The sequence below is a fragment of the Colias eurytheme genome, chromosome 32 (assembly GCF_061535395.1).
Source record: "Colias eurytheme isolate Ceu_HAF_F1 chromosome 32, ilColEury1 Martin Lab GWU primary, whole genome shotgun sequence".
NCBI lineage: Eukaryota > Metazoa > Arthropoda > Insecta > Lepidoptera > Pieridae > Colias > Colias eurytheme.
In genome coordinates, this window is record NC_143011.1 from 4,018,665 (window position 1) to 4,040,051 (window position 21,387).

The 21,387-nt window shown below is 36.8% G+C and overlaps 1 long non-coding RNA gene across 1 annotated transcript in view; it reads left to right on the forward strand.

Annotated features, from left to right (window-relative positions):
- LOC149895195 (uncharacterized) overlaps positions 1-21,387 on the forward strand; it is a 97,669-nt gene that overhangs the window by 31,971 nt on the left and 44,311 nt on the right. Inside the window, exon 2 of the long non-coding RNA XR_016458534.1 lies at positions 16,694-19,391. This is a non-coding gene — a long non-coding RNA (uncharacterized LOC149895195). The remainder of the gene's footprint in view (positions 1-16,693; positions 19,392-21,387) is intronic.

The following is a 21,387-nucleotide window of genomic DNA, read 5'->3' on the forward strand; positions in this document are numbered from 1 at the left end:
AACATCTAATAAGAAAGTATTTATGTAGTTACCAACTTTTCATCTATACTCTTTTATTATTGTGTTTAATTTCAAATCTTTTCTGATATTTGATGCCTTTAGACAAACAGTTCTTATAACCTTTTCCACGATTTTATTACCTTAGGACTTTATACCCATAATTTAAAATCATCAAGATTATATTATAGGGATGGTAGGGGGTTTGGGGGTCTAATGAAATAACGGACGACCCCATGACGATTAGAATGTATGTCATACAATTTTAGTACAAAACAATGTAGATACCACAAGCTACAAATGTATTTATTGGGCGATATAAGGGTATTATATTTAATAATTATCACATATGGGCACACGAAAAGATTTGTGTAAATATAGATTACTTATAAGATTCGAAATGTGATTTCGTATGTAGATATGTAAATATAGGTTTAAACAAATTCAAATGACCCGCGTATCTTAGTTATTAAATAGCTTATGTTACCTATTATAAATACCAACACAATAGCTGGTTAAATCTGAATTGATGGTCATTGGTTAAACTTAAGTGTTTTTATTAAAATTGAGACATTTTAATAGCTAACATTTAATTTCTGTCAGTTTTATCTGCAAAGTGTTACCTCACATGTGTTATAAAAATATTATTTCATCCACTTTAAATTTGTCGATAGTTTTTTATTGTTTGGATGAAATATAAAATCAACCGCGCTTTTTAACACGCATTTTGCTAGTAAACATCAAATTTTGTAAGGCCACCTAGGTTTAACCAATGTCTCCCGATTAAACTTCGTTCTAGCCATTATAAACAAGGTGCAGCCTCGATTCATATTATGTGGGTATCACTATTTATTGGTATAGAGTTTTTCAATAAGTAAAAAATGATTAATAAATAATAATAAAATAAGAGTTTTTCAATAATAATAAGAGGCGTAGGGATGTGACGACCCCACCGCCCACGGGCTGGATAACTGTGTGACAGTAGTTATCCAACCCGTGCAGCCAGTCAGTACCCATTCCCAGCAAGTGTGCAAACCGTGCTTCAGCTGGGGAGTACATAGGGTACTAAAAATATATGCAATTAACGGTTTCCTCGGGGAAGTGGGCGACCCTCGAGTGTATAAAGCCTGGTTAATGGATGGCAGACAACAGAATACGATCAGGGCCGCTTCCTGGGGGTCGACCGACCCGACCACCTGGTCGGTCGAACCCACCATCCCCACCAGTTAGCTTGACGACAGCAGGGCCGGCAACGACCCAGCATGACCCAACGACCTGCTGAATGACCGCCAATACGGCTTTCGACGTAATAGATCAACTGGCGATCTTTTGGTGCATGTGACTCATCTTTTAGGAGAAGCCGTTGAGGAATTCTTATCAGATGTTTTGCGCGAAGTGACAGTAGTACCCACCTCAACGCTTCGCTTATGAGGCGTGCAATATTTATTAAAAAAAAATTATGAGGCGTGCACTTTTGGATTTTCCAAATTATTTGAAAATTTCATCATCTGTTGTTTTACAGTATTTTTCTATGAAAATATTATGTGCAGTTTACAATAAAAACTACGTATATCGAAACAATACAGCTTTGTCTGAATATTAAAATATTATGTTCTCAGTTCAATTACATTATTACTATTTTCGTACATTTCGATATCAGTTGAAAATATTGTATCATATAAAATTTTTGGTATAACAAGGTAATGCGCTTTCGTGTTTTAACTACATAATTAGTTCAATATTAATTTAGCCGTAAAATACGTTATTTTGTTATTAATTTGAATAATATTATTGTAAGGAATCTAATTCAGTGTTAGATTTTCAAAATTAGATTAAGGATAATTTGTAATAATTGAAATAAATATTTTTGGATGTACATACTGGTATTTTTAATTATTTATTATTAAATATTAACTATGAATTCGTTCATCTATATATGTATATAAAAGAAAGTCGTGTTCGTTACCTACTCCACTTATAACTCAAGAGCGGCTGAACCGATTTAGCTGAAAATTGGCAGGAAGGTAGTTAAGAGACAGGAGAAGGACATAGGATACTAAATATGTACCACGGGCGAAGCCAGGGCGGACCACTAGTTTATGATAAATATAAATTATAAGATGCGAGGTGAGTTTCTGATATATTGAACGTCCATAAAAATCCCCCGACTCCATTTTTATTTTCGGACATCTTGAATTTTAAAACATTTAACACATATTGAGGGAGTTGTAAAAATTATTAAGTCAGATATGTTGTGGCGGCCATCTTTGACCGATTTACTAAACACGGCTAAGAACTTCATGGCACCTGACTAAAAAAAGCAGCATTCATTCCATCCTTTTGAGAGCTAACAGATCTACAATGCCACATAAAGATACACACACGGACAGTTATTTAGTCAAACTTATATACAACCCTATTTTTGTGTCGGGGGTTAAAATGTCAGTACCTATTATACTTATGTAGAAACATAGGTATACATTTTTAAGTTATAATAATTTCATAGAGCATGAATGAGTAATGAAATGTAATTGTATGTATGTCTGTTTATGCGTGATTTACTATGCGTGAGTTCTTATGTTATTTTAACCTTAATTCGATGATAATAAGACGGTGACAGTGAGACTATCATACTTTAAGCGTAAAAATATGGCCAAGTATCATCCTAGTGGCTAGTCATAATATAGCGGATATTAATTAATACCTAATCATCACAGAAATAATTAATATAATAATTTTAATATAAAAATTAAAAAAAAAATCACAAAAAAATCAATATAATAATTTTAATATAAAAATTAAAAAAAAACTGCACTACGACTATTCACAATATTAACATAAGGTGTCCGACTAACTATGGATAGGAATTTTATTTTGCGAGTCTTCATAGAACATTTCACGCTTCTAGACAATATAGGCTGTGCCTTATCATTCATTGTAGTAAGTTTTATTACTTTTATTAAGCTTTTCTTATTATAATATGTAAATATATTATAATTACGGTGTACATTGACAGGGTCGAGCTGTGAAACTAATTTTGTGAACCAGGAAAATAGCTAACATACTAATAATCTTTTAAAATGAAAATTGTATATCATTCAAGGATACGATACAATCCCATCCTTATAACATCTGACAGTCATAAATCGATACAACTTTAAACCTAAAATTCAAGCCTAGTTCATGGAAAGAGTGTTAGAGAAATTATTTCTCGTGTTCATTGAATTTGTACACGTTTCGGAGCCGGACTTGTACAAATGACGATTTTCATTGAACAGTAATTTCTTAGTATACAGTAATTTCTTAGTATACTTATGTAGTCTTGTACATAGTAGTGCGTAGAATTAGATTTCTATAACTTAAGTATTAGTACGACGAAATTTTTTTTGTCTCGTGTCAGTAAAATTATTAATATTTTGTTTTTCTTTTAAAAAACCCTCTTGAATGGCCTAATGATTTTACCACTTTGCATTGTGTGTACTGAAATGAAATTAATTATATTGAAATAGATGGTAGTTTCTCGACTGAGAAAACCACGAGCAAACATTTATAACAGTGATACATAGATACTCAAAAATTAACGAATCGATTTTATCTCCGGTGCGTGAAGTAATACTAAACTTAAATTAAAGTAATCCTCTTGGTGAATTATAATTTCAGTTCCTTTGCTAAAACTAACGTTATAGGTTGTATATATGTATAGCGGTAAGAATTACATTAAGATGTAGAATAGTTATTCCCCGACAGGCTGCAGTTAGGTTAGGAAACTCGCATAAATTCATTGAATTTTTATTTCATTCATTCACGATCATAACACGTCACTGTTAAACTAAATGCCGAATAGGTTTAACAATAAGCATTGTAAATATCATTATCATGTAAGAATGGTTACTTATTTTTTTTATATTTTAAATTTTTTATGTGTGCATGGCGAAATCATTTCATTGGGAGGACTCAAACTTAGGGTGTAGCGTATTGAACAGATTATAAGGTACCTGCGGATAGACCGCGTTGTCGCGGTTTAGAAAAATCTATATCTATATGTATATATCTATATCTATATATCTATATTATCTACATATAATAATATTAAAAGAGGAAAGGTTTGTTATTATGTATGTATGGTTTTCACGCATAAACTACTGGACCGATTTCAAAAATTCTTTCACCATTAGAAAGCTGCAACTTCACTGAGCAACATAGGCTATATTGCATTTTCAATAAAATTAGAGATCCTTACCAAAAATGCAATAATGTAACCCAAGGTGTAAAAAATTCCTCAATAAAAATTCTGTCATCGCGTGCGCTGCGGAATCGAAGTACGAGCTTGAAGTACGAGGGTGGTTCTTATGAAAAAAAAAACGTAAACATGTAGGTACCACGGGCGAAGCCGGGGCGAACCGCTAGTATATTATAAGTTACGTAAAAGTACCTACAGCAGTTTTCGAGATATTGGTCGTTTTCGAATATTCCAACCAATACAAACAACCCTTTGAAACTAAACATGAAATATATTTTTATGAACCGCCACAACGTCCACTACCCGCTAGTGTAAAATTATCCATTCATTACGGAACACCCTATATATTGGTTGGAGTTCACATCGGCGGAGCGGGGTTGGGGCTCCACATTTGAGAAAAATTGTATAATATATTGTGTAATTGTTGTGCATATTACTTATAAATTATTGAATATATAGTTGCTCTTGTATTTATTTATAAGAATGTGCACAGATATTTTAATATGACTTGAATATATTTTGCCTACGCGCTTGGTTAGTTATTTTATTATTGCGTAGTTTTCTCTCAGTAAAGTATTTTGTAGATTACAAGCATATTTTTTCTTCTTTCCATTCATGCATCTGTGCCAATGACTTATGTTATATACTTTTTATTTATAACAATATAAGCGTGATCCGGGGGACTTGTAGATATGGTTGAAGTCCACGTTGGCTAGCGGGGCGGAGCTGCCAAACTAATTTCATGAACTGGGCTGTGGGCTTTTGATATTTCTCAAATAAACCATCCACCCTAAGATGCGTTTCCACCAGAGATGTGCGAGGATGCGCAGCGAGGGATGGGTTTGTAAAGAACCAATCATATCGTTTCATATAGCGTTTGAGGCGATACTATTGGTTCTTTACACGTGCCTCGCTACGCATCCTAGCTTATCTCGTGTGGAAACGCAGCCTTAACCTGAAATCTCAAAATGCTTCAGATATTGTGTGGTGGCCGGCATCTTTGACCGATTTACATGAAACATGGCTAATAAAAAAACCGCATTCATCCTTTTTAGAGCTAACAGATCTACAATGCCACATAAAGATACACACACGGACAGTTATTTACGTCAAACTTATATACGACCCTATTTTTGTGTCTGGGGTTAAAACCACAGTTTAAAACGCTAGTAAGACTTGAGTAGTAGTAACATATTATTTTTCATAGAGCATGTGTGAGTAATGAAATGTATGTGTATGTATGTATGTATATGCGTGAGTTCTTATGTTACTTTAACCTTAGTTTGATGATAAAATAGACGGTGACAGTGAGATTATCACATTACTTTAAACGAAAAACGGTACGGTACGGTCTACATTGACAGGGTCGAGCTGTGAAACTAATTTCGTGAACCAGGCAAATAGCTAACATTCCTCTAGTAATCTTTTAAAATGAAAATTATACATCATTCAAGGATACGATACAATCCTTTAATTATAACATCTGACAGTCATAAATCGATACAACTTTACACATATATATTATATAGATACAAATTCAAGTCTAGTTCATGGAAAGAGTGTTAAAGAAATTATTGGTCGTGTTCATTGAATTTGTACAAGTTTCGGAGTTGGACTTGTACAAATTACGATTTTCATTGAACAGTAATTTCTTAGTATACTTATGTAGTCTTGTACATAGTAGTGCGTAGAATTAGATTTCTATAACGTAAGTATTAGTACGACGAAATTTTTGCACGCCTCATAAGCGAAGCGTTGAGGTGGGTACTACTGTCACTTCGCGCATAACATCTGATTTTTCAAACTTAAAATGTCTTTATGTATCATACATTGCACTTGTAAGATAAGACATACACACACATATTAAGAAAAAACACTATTTTTAACGTTCATGATATTTTTGATGTCATTTTTGTTATTTAAACTAGTTAAAAAACAGTTTAAAAAAGTTCTGTCTTGGACGTCCGTGTGTCTGTATGTGCGGATCCTTTTTCTTGTTAACACGATAGCGACCGAAATACTTTACTAATCGAGTCTTTTTTTTTCTCTTACGCTTGAGTATGCTCAGGAATAGAACCCTTTCATTTTTCAGGGTCTGATTCGATGTGGTTTAATTGTTATTAAATAAACAAAAATAATAATTAATAAATATTTATTAAAAAAAAATTATGAGGCGTGCACTTTTGGATTTTCCAAATTATTTTTTGTCTCGTGTCACTAAAATTATTAATATTTTGTTTTTCTTTTAAAAAACCCTCTTGAATGGCCTAATGATTTTACCACTTTGCATTTTGTGTACTGAAATGAAATTAATTATATTGAAATAGATGGTAGTTTCTCGACTGAGCAAACCACGAGCAAATATTTATAACAGTGATACATAGATACTCAAAAATTAACGAATCGATTTTATCTCCGGTGCGTGAAGTAATACTAAACTTAAACTAAAGTAATCCTCTTGGTGAATTATAATTTCAGTTCCTTTGCTAAAACTAACGTTATAGGTTGTATATATGTATAGCGGTAAGAATTACATTAAGATGTAGAAAAGTTATTCCCCGACAGGCTGCAGTTAGGTTAGGAAACTCGCATAAATTCATTGAATTTTTATTTCATTCATTCACGATCATAACACGTCACTGTTAAACCGAATGCCGAATAGGTTTAACAATAAGCATTGTAAATATCATTATCATGTAAGAATGGTTACTTATTTTTTTTATATTTTAAATTTTTTATGTGTGCATGGCGAAATCATTTCATTGGGAGGACTCAAACTTAGGGTGTAGCGTATTGAACAGATTATAAGGTACCTGCGGATAGACCGCGTTGTCGCGGTTTAGAAAAATTAATATCTATATGTATATATCTATATGTATATATCTATATGTATATATCTATATGTATATATCTATATTTATATATCTATATTATCTACATATAATAATATTAAAAGAGGAAAGGTTTGTTATTATGTATGTATGGTTTTCACGCATAAACTACTGGACCGATTTCAAAAATTCTTTCACCATTAGAAAGCTGCAACTTCACTGAGCAACATAGGCTATATTGCATTTTCAATAAAATTAGAGATCCTTACCAAAAATGCAATAATGTAACCCAAGGTGTAAAAAATTCCTCAATAAAAATTCTGTCATCGCGTGCGCTGCGGAATCGAAGTACGAGCTTGAAGTACGAGGGTGGTTCTTATGAAAAAAAAACGTAAACATTTAGGTACCACGGGCGAAGCCGGGGCGAACCGCTAGTATATTATAAGTTACGTAAAAGTACCTACAGCAGTTTTCGAGATATTGGTCGTTTTCGAATATTCCAACCAATACAACCCTTTGAAACTTAACATGAAATATATTTTTATGAACCGCCACAACGTCCACTACCCGCTAGTGTAAAATTATCCATTCATTACGGAACACCCTGTATATTGGTTGGAGTTCACATCGGCGGAGCGGGGTTGGGGCTCCACATTTGAGAAAAATTGTATAATATATTGTGTAATTGTTGTGCATATTACTTATAAATTATTGAATATATAGTTGCTCTTGTATTTATTTATAAGGATGTGCACAGATATTTTAATATGACTTGAATATATTTTGCCTACGCGCTTGTTAGTTATTTTATTATTGCGTAGTTTTCTCTCAGTGAAGTATTTTGTAGATTACAAGGATATTTTTTCTTCTTTCCATTCATGCATCTGTGCCAATGACTTATGTTATATACTTTTTATTTATAACAATATAAGCGTGATCCGGGGGACTTGTAGATATGGTTGAAGTCCACGTTGGCTAGCGGGGCGGAGCTGCCAAACTAATTTCATGAACTGGGCTGTGGGCTTTTGATATTTCTCAAATAAACCATCCACCCTAAGATGCGTTTCCACCAGAGATGTGCGAGGATGCGCAGCGAGGGATGGGTTTGTAAAGAACCAATCATATCATTTCATATAGCGTTTGAGGCGATACTATTGGTTCTTTACACGTGCCTCGCTACGCATCCTAGCTTATCTCGTGTGGAAACGCAGCCTTAACCTGAAATCTCAAAATGCTTCAGATATTGTGTGGTGGCCGGCATCTTTGACCGATTTACATGAAACATGGCTAATAAAAAAACCGCATTCATCCTTTTTAGAGCTAACAGATCTACAATGCCACATAAAGTATGCGGGGACAAAATGGTTCTGAATTCTATTTGTTTCCGGGAGAATATGAATTAAAAGATGGATTAGGCTGTCTTCTTATCTTAAATCCTAGAACTAAGGGTTTAATTCTAGAACGTGAACAGTTGCTGATACGCAGTATGGTAATGAGTAATGATTGTAAATATGTAAATAACGTTAATTTCACTGACAGGAATGATATATCTGAGCCTGTTATAGGGGATAATCTTAGCGAATTAGAAAAACAAATGGTGAAGGACTTGCTCGCAAGATATAGCAGCTGTTTTTCTTCCTGTCTTAAGGATCTCGGATTTACAACTGTATTAGAAATGGATATACAATTAAAGAATGAAGAACCGGTAGTTTACAGGCCTTATAGACTCTCGTATGCAGAAAGAGAAGATGTCAGGCGCATGGTAGCAGAAATGTTAGATTGTGGTATAGTTAAGGAGTCTTCATCACCTTACGCGAGCCCCATTGTATTGGTAAGAAAGAAAAGTGGTGAGAGGCGAATGTGTGTTGACTACAGAGCCTTAAACAGCAGGACTAAGCGAGACCATTATCCTCTCCCTAGGGTAGAAGACCTTCTTGATCAATTAGCGGGCCATAAGATGTTCATATCGCTGGATTTGGCTTCAGGGTACTATCAGATTCCCATCTCGGAGAAGTCTCAAGAGAAGACCGCGTTTGTTACGCCAGATGGACAATATGAATACACCAGAATGCCATTTGGCTTAGCAAACGCTCCTTCGGTTTTCCAAAGAGCCATGCATAAGATTCTTAATAAAGCACGGTTAAGTTATGTAATTGTGTATATGGATGATGTTTTGATACCCGCGCGTTGCTTTGATGAAGCGCTGCAAAGACTAGAAGAAGTTTTGAACTTATTAAAAGAAGGAGGCTTAACACTGAAAATGCAGAAATGTAAATTTATGTTTGATAAATTAGACTTTTTAGGGTTTGAAATAAGTGGTAATGGTATCCAACCAGGCTCTGCGAAAACTGGAGCAGTCTCAAAATTTCCTACTCCCTTAAATCAGCATGACGTTAGACGATTTTTAGGTCTTGCCAGCTTCTTTAGAAGATTTGTCAAGGATTTTGCTCTGATAGTAAAACCATTGACGGGTCTTCTAAAGAAAAATGCGCCTTGGAAATGGGGGGAAGAAGAAGCAACTGCATTTACAGAGATTAAAAAACGATTGACCAGCAGACCAATTCTCGCACTATACGACAAAAATTTAGAAACTCAGTTACACACGGATGCGTGTAGATTCGGCATCGCGGGTATTCTTCTTCAGAAAGACGAGAAAGGTTTATGGAGAGTTGTAGCATACTACAGTCGTCAAACCACGGTAGAAGAGCAGAAACTTCACTCGTTTGAGTTAGAAACTCTAGCTGTGATAGCGTCATTAAACAAGTTTAGGGTCTACTTGTTAGGCCTACGCTTCAAAATACTAACAGATTGTAATTCATTACGCACCACACTTACAAAACGAGATGTGATCCCGAAAATTGCAAGATGGTGGGTGCAGTTACAAGAATATGACTGTGAAATTGAGTATCGACCAGGAGATAAGATGTCACATGTGGATGCCCTGAGTCGAGCTCCATCAGACTCAAAAGTAGACGATTTGCACGTTATTGATATACTTAGTGTTACTGCTGAAGATTGGATTACTACTGTTCAATCTTCAGATGACGATATAAGGCGTATTAAAGAAATATTAAGTGATCCAGAATCCCCCAACATAGTAAGTACATTTCAAAATTACAAATTAAAAAATGGACGTGTATACAGGATCATAGCTGATGATAATATCAAATGGGTAGTGCCTAGAGGCGCACGCTGGCAAATTGTTAAAGCCAATCACGATGACGTAGGCCATTTTGGGTTAGAAAAGACTTTAGATCGTATTCGGGCATTATATTGGTTTCCTAAAATGAGAACCTTTGTCACCAAATATGTTTCAGCATGTTTAGAATGTGCTCACCATAAGATGCCAGGTGGTGCTCGACAAGGTCACCTACATTCCATAAAAAAAGTAGAAATCCCCTTTCACACGGTCCACGTGGACCATGTTGGGCCTTTCATTAAGAGTAAGAAGGGGAACTCATATATCTTAGTAATCATCGATGCCTTTACTAAATTTGTTTCTTTGGCTGCCGTCAAAAGTACCAAAACGTCGGAAACTATAAAAGTAATTAAAAAAAAATCTTATTGGGTATTTTGGTACTCCAACACGCCTCATTTCTGATAGAGGTAGCTGTTTTACCAGCAAGAGGTTTAGGAAGTTTATACAGGCCTTAGGCATAAAGCATGTTATGAATGCAGTAGCCACGCCGCGAGCAAATGGTCAAGTAGAAAGGTCAAACCGAACTATATTGGCATCATTGGGAACCATGAACCATGGCAAAGATCCTAGAACATGGGATGATAATCTATCGGATATACAGTTAGGCATTAATACGACAATACACGACGTCACAAAAAAAACTCCTAGTGAATTATTATTTGGGCGTAGAGTTACAAATCCTTCGCAAGGTATATTAAGTGAAGTAATTTCGGATGTAGGACATGGAATAGTAGACGGTAAGATTGACGATATTAGATTAGATGCACGCTGCCTGATGCAACAGCAAGCGAAGGTCAGTGAAGAACGGTATAATAGAAAAAGAAAAGCGGCAAAAGTATATAAAGTAGGTGATCTAGTGCGAATTTTGAGAGCAGTTGCATCTGGCAGCGGGATGCCTAACTGTATATCCGATAGATTATCATCCCATGTTCTAGGATCTTTGCCATGGTTCATGGTTCCCAATGATGCCAATATAGTTCGGTTTGACCTTTCTACTTGACCATTTGCTCGCGGCGTGGCTACTGCATTCATAACATGCTTTATGCCTAAGGCCTGTATAAACTTCCTAAACCTCTTGCTGGTAAAACAGCTACCTCTATCAGAAATGAGGCGTGTTGGAGTACCAAAATACCCAATAAGATTTTTTTTAATTACTTTTATAGTTTCCGACGTTTTGGTACTTTTGACGGCAGCCAAAGAAACAAATTTAGTAAAGGCATCGATGATTACTAAGATATATGAGTTCCCCTTCTTACTCTTAATGAAAGGCCCAACATGGTCCACGTGGACCGTGTGAAAGGGGATTTCTACTTTTTCTATGGAATGTAGGTGACCTTGTCGAGCACCACCTGGCATCTTATGGTGAGCACATTCTAAACATGCTGAAACATATTTGGTGACAAAGGTTCTCATTTTAGGAAACCAATATAATGCCCGAATACGATCTAAAGTCTTTTCTAACCCAAAATGGCCTACGTCATCGTGATTGGCTTTAACAATTTGCCAGCGTGCGCCTCTAGGCACTACCCATTTGATATTATCATCAGCTATGATCCTGTATACACGTCCATTTTTAGGGTTCCGTAGCCAAAATGGCAAAAACGGAACCCTTATAGTTTCGTCATGTCCGTCTGTCCGTCTGTCCGTCTGTCCGTCTGTCACAGCCGATTTACTCGGAAACTATAAGTACTACAGTGATGAAATTTGATGGGAATATGTGTTGTATGAACCGCTACAAAAATATGACACTAAATAGTAAAAAAAAGAATTGGGGGTGGGGCCCCCCATACATGTAACTGAGGGATGAAATTTTTTTTTTCGATGTACATACCCGTGTGGGGTATCAATGGAAAGGTCTTTTAAAATGATATAAAGTTTTCTAAAAAACATTTTTCTTAAAGTGAACGGTTTTTGAGATATCAGCTCTCAAAGTCGTAAAAAGTATGTCCCCCCCCCTCTATTTTTATAACTACGGGGTATAAAATTCTAAAAAAAATAGAGGTGATGCATGCTAATTAACTCTTTCAACGATTTTTGGTTTGATCAAAGTATCTCTTATAGTTTTTGAGATAGGTTGATTTAACTGTAATTTATTATATTTGCTGCTACGGAACCCTTTGTGCGCGAGCCCGACTCGCACTTGGCCGGTTTTTTAATTTGTAATTTTGAAATGTACTTACTATGTTGGGGGATTCTGGATCACTTAATATTTCTTTAATACGCCTTATATCGTCATCTGAAGATTGAACAGTAGTAATCCAATCTTCAGCAGTAACACTAAGTATATCAATAACGTGCAAATCGTCTACTTTTGAGTCTGATGGAGCTCGACTCAGGGCATCCACATGTGACATCTTATCTCCTGGTCGATACTCAATTTCACAGTCATATTCTTGTAACTGCACCCACCATCTTGCAATTTTCGGGATCACATCTCGTTTTGTAAGTGTGGTGCGTAATGAATTACAATCTGTTAGTATTTTGAAGCGTAGGCCTAACAAGTAGACCCTAAACTTGTTTAATGACGCTATCACAGCTAGAGTTTCTAACTCAAACGAGTGAAGTTTCTGCTCTTCTACCGTGGTTTGACGACTGTAGTATGCTACAACTCTCCATAAACCTTTCTCGTCTTTCTGAAGAAGAATACCCGCGATGCCGAATCTACACGCATCCGTGTGTAACTGAGTTTCTAAATTTTTGTCGTATAGTGCGAGAATTGGTCTGCTGGTCAATCGTTTTTTAATCTCTGTAAATGCAGTTGCTTCTTCTTCCCCCCATTTCCAAGGCGCATTTTTCTTTAGAAGACCCGTCAATGGTTTTACTATCAGAGCAAAATCCTTGACAAATCTTCTAAAGAAGCTGGCAAGACCTAAAAATCGTCTAACGTCATGCTGATTTAAGGGAGTAGGAAATTTTGAGACTGCTCCAGTTTTCGCAGAGCCTGGTTGGATACCATTACCACTTATTTCAAACCCTAAAAAGTCTAATTTATCAAACATAAATTTACATTTCTGCATTTTCAGTGTTAAGCCTCCTTCTTTTAATAAGTTCAAAACTTCTTCTAGTCTTTGCAGCGCTTCATCAAAGCAACGCGCGGGTATCAAAACATCATCCATATACACAATTACATAACTTAACCGTGCTTTATTAAGAATCTTATGCATGGCTCTTTGGAAAACCGAAGGAGCGTTTGCTAAGCCAAATGGCATTCTGGTGTATTCATATTGTCCATCTGGCGTAACAAACGCGGTCTTCTCTTGAGACTTCTCCGAGATGGGAATCTGATAGTACCCTGAAGCCAAATCCAGCGATATGAACATCTTATGGCCCGCTAATTGATCAAGAAGGTCTTCTACCCTAGGGAGAGGATAATGGTCTCGCTTAGTCCTGCTGTTTAAGGCTCTGTAGTCAACACACATTCGCCTCTCACCACTTTTCTTTCTTACCAATACAATGGGGCTCGCGTAAGGTGATGAAGACTCCTTAACTATACCACAATCTAACATTTCTGCTACCATGCGCCTGACATCTTCTCTTTCTGCATACGAGAGTCTATAAGGCCTGTAAACTACCGGTTCTTCATTCTTTAATTGTATATCCATTTCTAATACAGTTGTAAATCCGAGATCCTTAAGACAGGAAGAAAAACAGCTGCTATATCTTGCGAGCAAGTCCTTCACCATTTGTTTTTCTAATTCGCTAAGATTATCCCCTATAACAGGCTCAGATATATCATTCCTGTCAGTGAAATTAACGTTATTTACATATTTACAATCATTACTCATTACCATACTGCGTATCAGCAACTGTTCACGTTCTAGAATTAAACCCTTAGTTCTAGGATTTAAGATAAGAAGACAGCCTAATCCATCTTTTAATTCATATTCTCCCGGAAACAAATAGAATTCAGAACCATTTTGTCCCCGCATACCACCTCTAACATATACAGTACAAGAAAGTTCAGGTTTTGCTAATACTGTGACAGTTTGTATTGCCTCAGGGTTAATATAAGTTTGCTCCCTACATAACAAGTGTATTTTAGCGTTTTGGGTCTTACAAATCTCCAGTTTATCTACGGTTTTAGTAATTTTAATACCCGGCCGTTCTGAAAATGAATGCCCTAGAAGCACTGGATAGTTAATGAGGTTATCATTAATAACTAATATTTCTATATCTTTTTCAGTAATTCCTTGTACCTCAATATTAACTAACGACTTACCGATAGGCTGGTACGGTATATTGCCTAGGCCTTTTAGTAAGGGTAAATCATTTGTGGTCCAATCGAACCCTAGATTTAGGGCGTCCGTCAACCTTACTACGTTTCCTACTTCTACGGTCCCGATCAATATTCATAATTCTGCTATCGTGGCGATTTCGTAGCTGACTGCGGCTACGACTTCGATGTTCACCTGATCGTTGGCTGCGACGTTCAATACTACGCCTAGAACGTCGCTCACCGGGACTCCTTTGGTGGTGCTCAGTGTTAGGGCGGCTCCGGTGACTGGCACTTCGGTTCGGGCTTGGGCGCTGACTGCGGCGGTCTGAGCGCTTTTCACTGCGGCGCTCTCTACTACGCCGGCTTCGCTGTTCATTGCCCTCACGACTGCCGTCTCGGCTGCGTGAAGGAGTCCTTGACCAATCACGGCCCATCACCAATCTTGTTATCGTTATCCCACTTCTGAAGCTGTTGGGTTGTGGAATGAAACGCCTTCTTCACAATTGATATTTTAATATTCCTCCTTGTTACATTCACTTTTTACTATAATATTCGCAATCTTTCACAATCTTAAATAATAGATTTAAATAACCCTAAAACAAGCATGAGGCACGACTAAGGCACTGACTTGTTGACCGCACTAGTCGGTTGTTCAGGATCAATTGCTAGCTGATCGTTTCTTCAAAAAATGTGAGCGATCGACTGACAACTAACCGACTGGAGGGGAGGTTAAGTTGTCAGGCGGTAGATTATAAATAACAGAAAACCTTGTCTATGGAAAATAATGTACTATGTATGATTTTAAGATTTGTAACAGCTCGGCCATCCGATCTTCAACGAGTGCCTTCGTTGGCTTAAATTAAATTTAAACAAAAATAAAATGTTAAAATATGGAAAACAAAATGCAACCATACTTACATGAAATTGAAACAAATACTTATAATAATATGTATTTACAACTAGTTCCCGAAGTTTGAATTGGTATGATTAGCTTTTACAAATAATCAAAATTACACAAGGAAACAAGCCTAGAATAAGATTTACAAATTTCGAAAAAAAAAAAGAAAATAAATAAATATATATGTCGGAGACGGTCAATAGCGCGGATGTAAAACGACTCGAAGCACGAGTTCCGTGAGGTGGCAGCACAGTGATGTTGGCGGCTTACTTCATGCTTGTACCGGGTCGAGCCGGTGAAGGCTCGCCCTCGGGACAGCACTTCACATTCGAACATCGAAGAGTTCGGACCTTCCACTACTAGGAACTGTTAACCTTTTCTTTGCTAGTGTTTAATTTAAATGTGTAACGTAACGGTTATTAAAAGTGATTGTATTTAAAGTGATTGTATTAAAATGACTGTATTGTAAAACTGACATGATTAAAAAGAGCAACTATGGAGTTTCTTGCCGGTTCTTCTCTGTAGATACTGCCTTCCGAATCGGTGGTAAATAAAGAAATGATTGAGTTTGAGGTGTTTCTTTGCTCGATTACCCAACGCAACGCCCACAGCTTGAAAATAGATTCACAATCTACACCTTGCTCCGACATCAGAATTGGGATCAAATCGAGCAAATGAGAAAACACGTGGCGATAACCTCGATACGATATACGATAACCTGATTGAAAGTCAAAGCGCCGCAACCACGTGGCACTTCGATCCAGTTTCAACGGGAAGAAGCATCCTACAGATCTACGAGCATACTTGTCACTGAGCAGCCGGTGACAAAGGGAGAGCTCGTTATGTGCGGGCAGGGTGGCAACTTCGGCTCGCGCTGCGCGGATGCCACTGCCGCTCGAATCACCGCGTCGGAAGCCGTATCATCGCGAGCAGCGCCGTGTCATCATGTCCTGCACCGTGCCATCGCGTCGAGCGTCCGGCTTCGAGCATCATGCGTCGAGCGTCGAGCATCATGCGTCGAGCATCATGCGTAGAGCGTCGAGCGTCATGCGTGGCGCCATGTGGTGCATTACGCATCCATACTGAGCGCCGCGGCACCAAGCTGGGCTCCGCGACACCACGCCAGGCGTTTCACATCCACGCCAGGCACCGCAATACCACGCCGGGCGTCGCGCTACCATCACTACCATCAACACGTCGGGCCTGAGATCACCAGAGCCAGAGCGACGTGTCGACGTGTCGTCCTTCAATCTCATACCAAACCGGTCAGTAGATAACATTTCACTCTGAGTGAACAGTTAGATAAAGAAAGGTTTTCAAAATGTAGTAACTTATTTGAAAGAAAAAGAAATTTATTGCCAAAAACGTTAGTTACAAAATTTATTTTAAAATTAATTGAGGTAAATGGTCACAGCCTCGGCAACATGCTGCACAAAAACAGCGCTAATTTACAGGCTGTACCGAATGTAATGATTACAGATTTTGTTAAAAGTTGTAACCTACAAGACCAGTGTATAGTTTAATCTTATTGCAATACATTTAACTCAACTTATTTACGCAGTGTTGTTATTATTAGGTCGTGCGATATTGCTTTACGGTTTTGTAGTTAGTTAAAACTTATTCCATTACATTCAGCCCATCTTAGTTACGCAGTGATAAATTAACAGTACCTATTTCACTTATTCAGGGACGGGTTTACTTTAGTAGGTAATTGACGTAATTTAAAAAAAATATATTAACTAACACTAACAAAGAAAGCACATTAATTGGTACACTGCATCCAGATCCTTCAATCGAACGTAAACGATAAACATTCACTTGTCCGTGTATCAGAACAAAAACAGTATGCGAATTACTTTCAAATTAGTTTTCTAACTACCCGCGTTAGTTTCTTGACTACCCGCATTAATTTCTTGAACTACCTGCGTTAGTTTTTATTTAGGCTATACCCTTGACAAATAGCAATTAATTGCTACACAAAGACAGCCTTATTGTTATTCGAATAAAAACGAAAAGTAATGCGTTAACTAGTGCATCGAAGGTTTAATAAACTTTTCGTAGGTTTTATTTAAGGTGACATTTGAGGTCATTTCTTTAAAAAAATAATAATAATAATAAAGTTGTGAACAATTCACAGTATGCAGTTTTTACAATATGCAGTTTTATGAAATGTTACAGATTTAGTTTTATCGAATAAAAGGTAAATCGAGGCATTTAGTTTTGAATTTTTACAGAGAATTTATTGGGTCCTTATTTAGGCAGTTCATAATACAATGTCGCAGATAATTAGCGTGTTCAAATAAACAGCTGGCCTAAGATAAATGTTATGATTGGAATACGGGTCTGGATTTAGTTTCAGTACGTAACTTGATTGCTTTAAAATTATTTTAACTATCTCATCGACGTTTGGGTCCGTTCAATGTTAAGATATTAAGACTGTTGAAAATAATCTTAAGGTTAATAGCGCCTTTACAGTTTACATACTGTCGTCAGAAAATGTCTGTTTAATTGAATAGAGAAAAGAAAAACCCATCCAGGTTTTCTAAAGGTTTTTGAAGTGAAACTTCTTTATCGGGGTTGAAAAAAGAATTTAGTGTAACATTTTTCGTTACGTGTGACATTTTTCCGTTACGCACCATTTTTTTCTTATCCCTATCACGCGTGATTCGACATATTTCTGTAAAGTTGCATATAGTAAATTATTTTTTGAAAAAATAAGATCATAAAGAAGTTTCATTTCTTACGTGTACACGCACATATTTTTTGTTTTTTTAGCTTCAAATAAGTCCTAAACGTGGAGTATTCGATAGTACCTAATCGATTTACATCGATAGTACCTGATCGATTTACATCGATGGTACCTAATCGATTTACATCGATAGTACCTAATCGATTTACATCGATAGTACCTAATCGATTTACATCGATAGTACCTAATCGATTTACATCGATAGTACCTAATCGATTTACATCGATAGTACCTAATCGATTTACATCGATAGTACCTAATCGATTTACATCGATAGTACCTAATCGATTTACATCGATAGTACTTCATCGATTTACATTGTGTGCATTTAATGTAATTTCTTGATAATAGTTTTTGTGACTAGCTGCAGTTTAACATCAACTAAATACATCAATTAGGTAGTTGTACAGCTGTAGTTGTTGAGCAGTTCAATCTTATTACGTTGAAACTAAAATTTAGCCCTTTTGCCGTTCGATATTAGATTAACAGATGAGTTTAAGCCTACATTTATTAATTGTTTTAAGTTGAGTTTTCAAAAGCAAACATACCGTTAAGGAATTTAGCCATATGCAAATTTGCCGATAAAAAAAAGTTTTGAAGGGTTTCTCGCGATTTTTTTGTAGGCAGATATGTTATCACATGATTACTTTAAATTCAAGTTGGTAAATATTCAGTTGAGAATAAGCTTTCATCACTTTTTGAGTGTTTTCTGCGGTTCAGTTACGAATTATTCGTTTTAAACTTTTTGAGATGTTATTTTTGTGCTGTTGTCACATTTGTTTGTCAATGATCATAACAACAAAATAAAACTGCTGTTAAAATTTGAGCAAGCTGCACAGGCTATCACTATGATAGAATTGAGGTATAGTTCAGTAGAGTTGAGTTGTAGCATACTGATGGTTGTGTTGTCTCGTACGTTGTGAAGTAAATGTGTGTTGCGTGAAATAATATTGTGATGGTAATGTAGTTCATCGAAGGGTTGTGGTGTTCTATCTGGCATGAGGTCCAGGATAGTAGATATGTGTTCTGACCGGTCAGGAGGACCGGGGCAGTATGGTTACCCTGTAAGGTCAGTGTGGGCTGAGGCAGGATGGTAGTTATTTTGGTATTCCGAGATGAATTACCGTAGTAATGTAGTGTGAGAAATGGCGTACGGGGACACATGATTGTCAGTATGGCTGTATAGGAGATAACTTGAGTTTATTAAAACGAAAAACGATTAAGAATATTGATTCTGTTGGATGAGTAATATTCAGTTCAGGTTTCACTTTTTTTTTACTGTTGAGCTATTGAATCCTGCAAACACCAATAATCACTTTGAAAAGACAGATTTTGTTTATACTATGTTCGGGTAACTTCACCTTGTTAATATATTGAGGATGCCTGGGGGCCAAGTACCACTTGAAGTTGATTAATGTTTGAAATTTGAGTTTGAGTTGAGTGATAGCGATGAATCTTAGTTCGGTTGGTCAGAGTGTGCCAGTAGTCATTTCGTAGCCGTAGTCCGTTGAAATCGGTGTCTGCTATTAGGAGTTATGGCTGCTTATAGTAAACCGTGGATACGCGGTATTACCGTAGTCCGTTTGAAATCGGCGTCTGCTATTAGGAGTACAGATAGCTGCTTGTAGTAAACCGTGGATACGCGGTGGGCGAGTGACGCTGGCGGAGGTTGGGTCTTGTAGAGACCATTGGAATATGGGAGTCCGTGGGACTCGGCATTCGGAGGAATGCGTGTGGAACAAACATGAGGTTTGTTGTGGGGCTTAGTGAAAAGCCAGAGTTTGCATTCGGAGGAATGCGTGTGTGTTGTTGGGCTTAGTGAAAAGCCAGAGTTGGCATTCGGTGGAATGCGTGTGTGATGATGGGCTTAGTGAAAAGCCAGAGTTGGCATTCGGTGGAATGCGTGTGAGATGATGGGCTTAGTGAAAAGCCACAGGCCTCGGATAAGATTCATGCTCTAGTTTTTTTGTGATACTTTAATAATGATCTGCTGATGACAATAGCAGTGAAAGTGGTATTTGGTTGCTTAAGCGTTATTTTCTTTTAGTAGTTAGTTCATAAATTTAATCGAAATGATCAGGATTCAATGTTTCATTACTTTAATCAAAATGGTTAATTTCAAAGGGTTGAAGTTGGAAATTATTTTAGGATATTCAAATTAAGAAAAAACCTGTTTTCATATGAACTTAAATTTTGTATTATGAGATTCTTTGCTATAGGACGTTCCTTGTACAAATTTCATGATTCTGTGTTCACAAGAAATATCCTGAAGGTATTGATTCCTTGTGTCCCCTGCGAATGTCGAAAACTGCTATCTTTTGATCGACTGTTATAACTTTTCAAAGCTTAACGGGACGATGGTATGCGATATGAATTTCAAAGGTCTTGATAGATAGACTGATAGACTTACGGACAACTAGGTGATCTTAAGGGTTTAGTTTTTTTTAGTTTTGTGGTTTAAAAGCCTAAAAATTAGATATCAGAGTTTAATTGTAAAAATTTGTCAGGATTGGCCGAAGAGCATGTACTGTGCGAGATGTTTTCTATGTTACAGCACACACATACACGAGGACGTGTACAGCGCAGGATGGCCGTGTCGGAGACGGTCAATAGCGCGGATGTAAAACGACTCGAAGCACGAGTTCCGTGAGGTGGCAGCACAGTGATGTTGGCGGCTTACTTCATGCTTGTACCGGGTCGAGCCGGTGAAGGCTCGCCCTCGGGACAGCACTTCACATTCGAACATCGAAGAGTTCGGACCTTCCACTACTAGGAACTGTTAACCTTTTCTTTGCTAGTGTTTAATTTAAATGTGTAACGTAACGGTTATTAAAAGTGATTGTATTTAAAGTGATTGTATTAAAATGACTGTATTGTAAAACTGACATGATTAAAAAGAGCAACTATGGAGTTTCTTGCCGGTTCTTCTCTGTAGATACTGCCTTCCGAATCGGTGGTAAATAAAGAAATGATTGAGTTTGAGGTGTTTCTTTGCTCGATTACCCAACGCAACGCCCACAGCTTGAAAATAGATTCACAATCTACACCTTGCTCCGACATATATATCTCTATTGGAACTACTTCGACAATCGCTACAAACATTTGTATAACAAAAACTCACTTCTCTATCCGTTTGATTAGGACTAATTCAAATTCAAATAATTTATTGCTCACCAATACATTTTTACATATTAGTGACCTTATGCAGGTATTGCAATACAATCATAATGTTATATTTAAATTACATAATACTATCT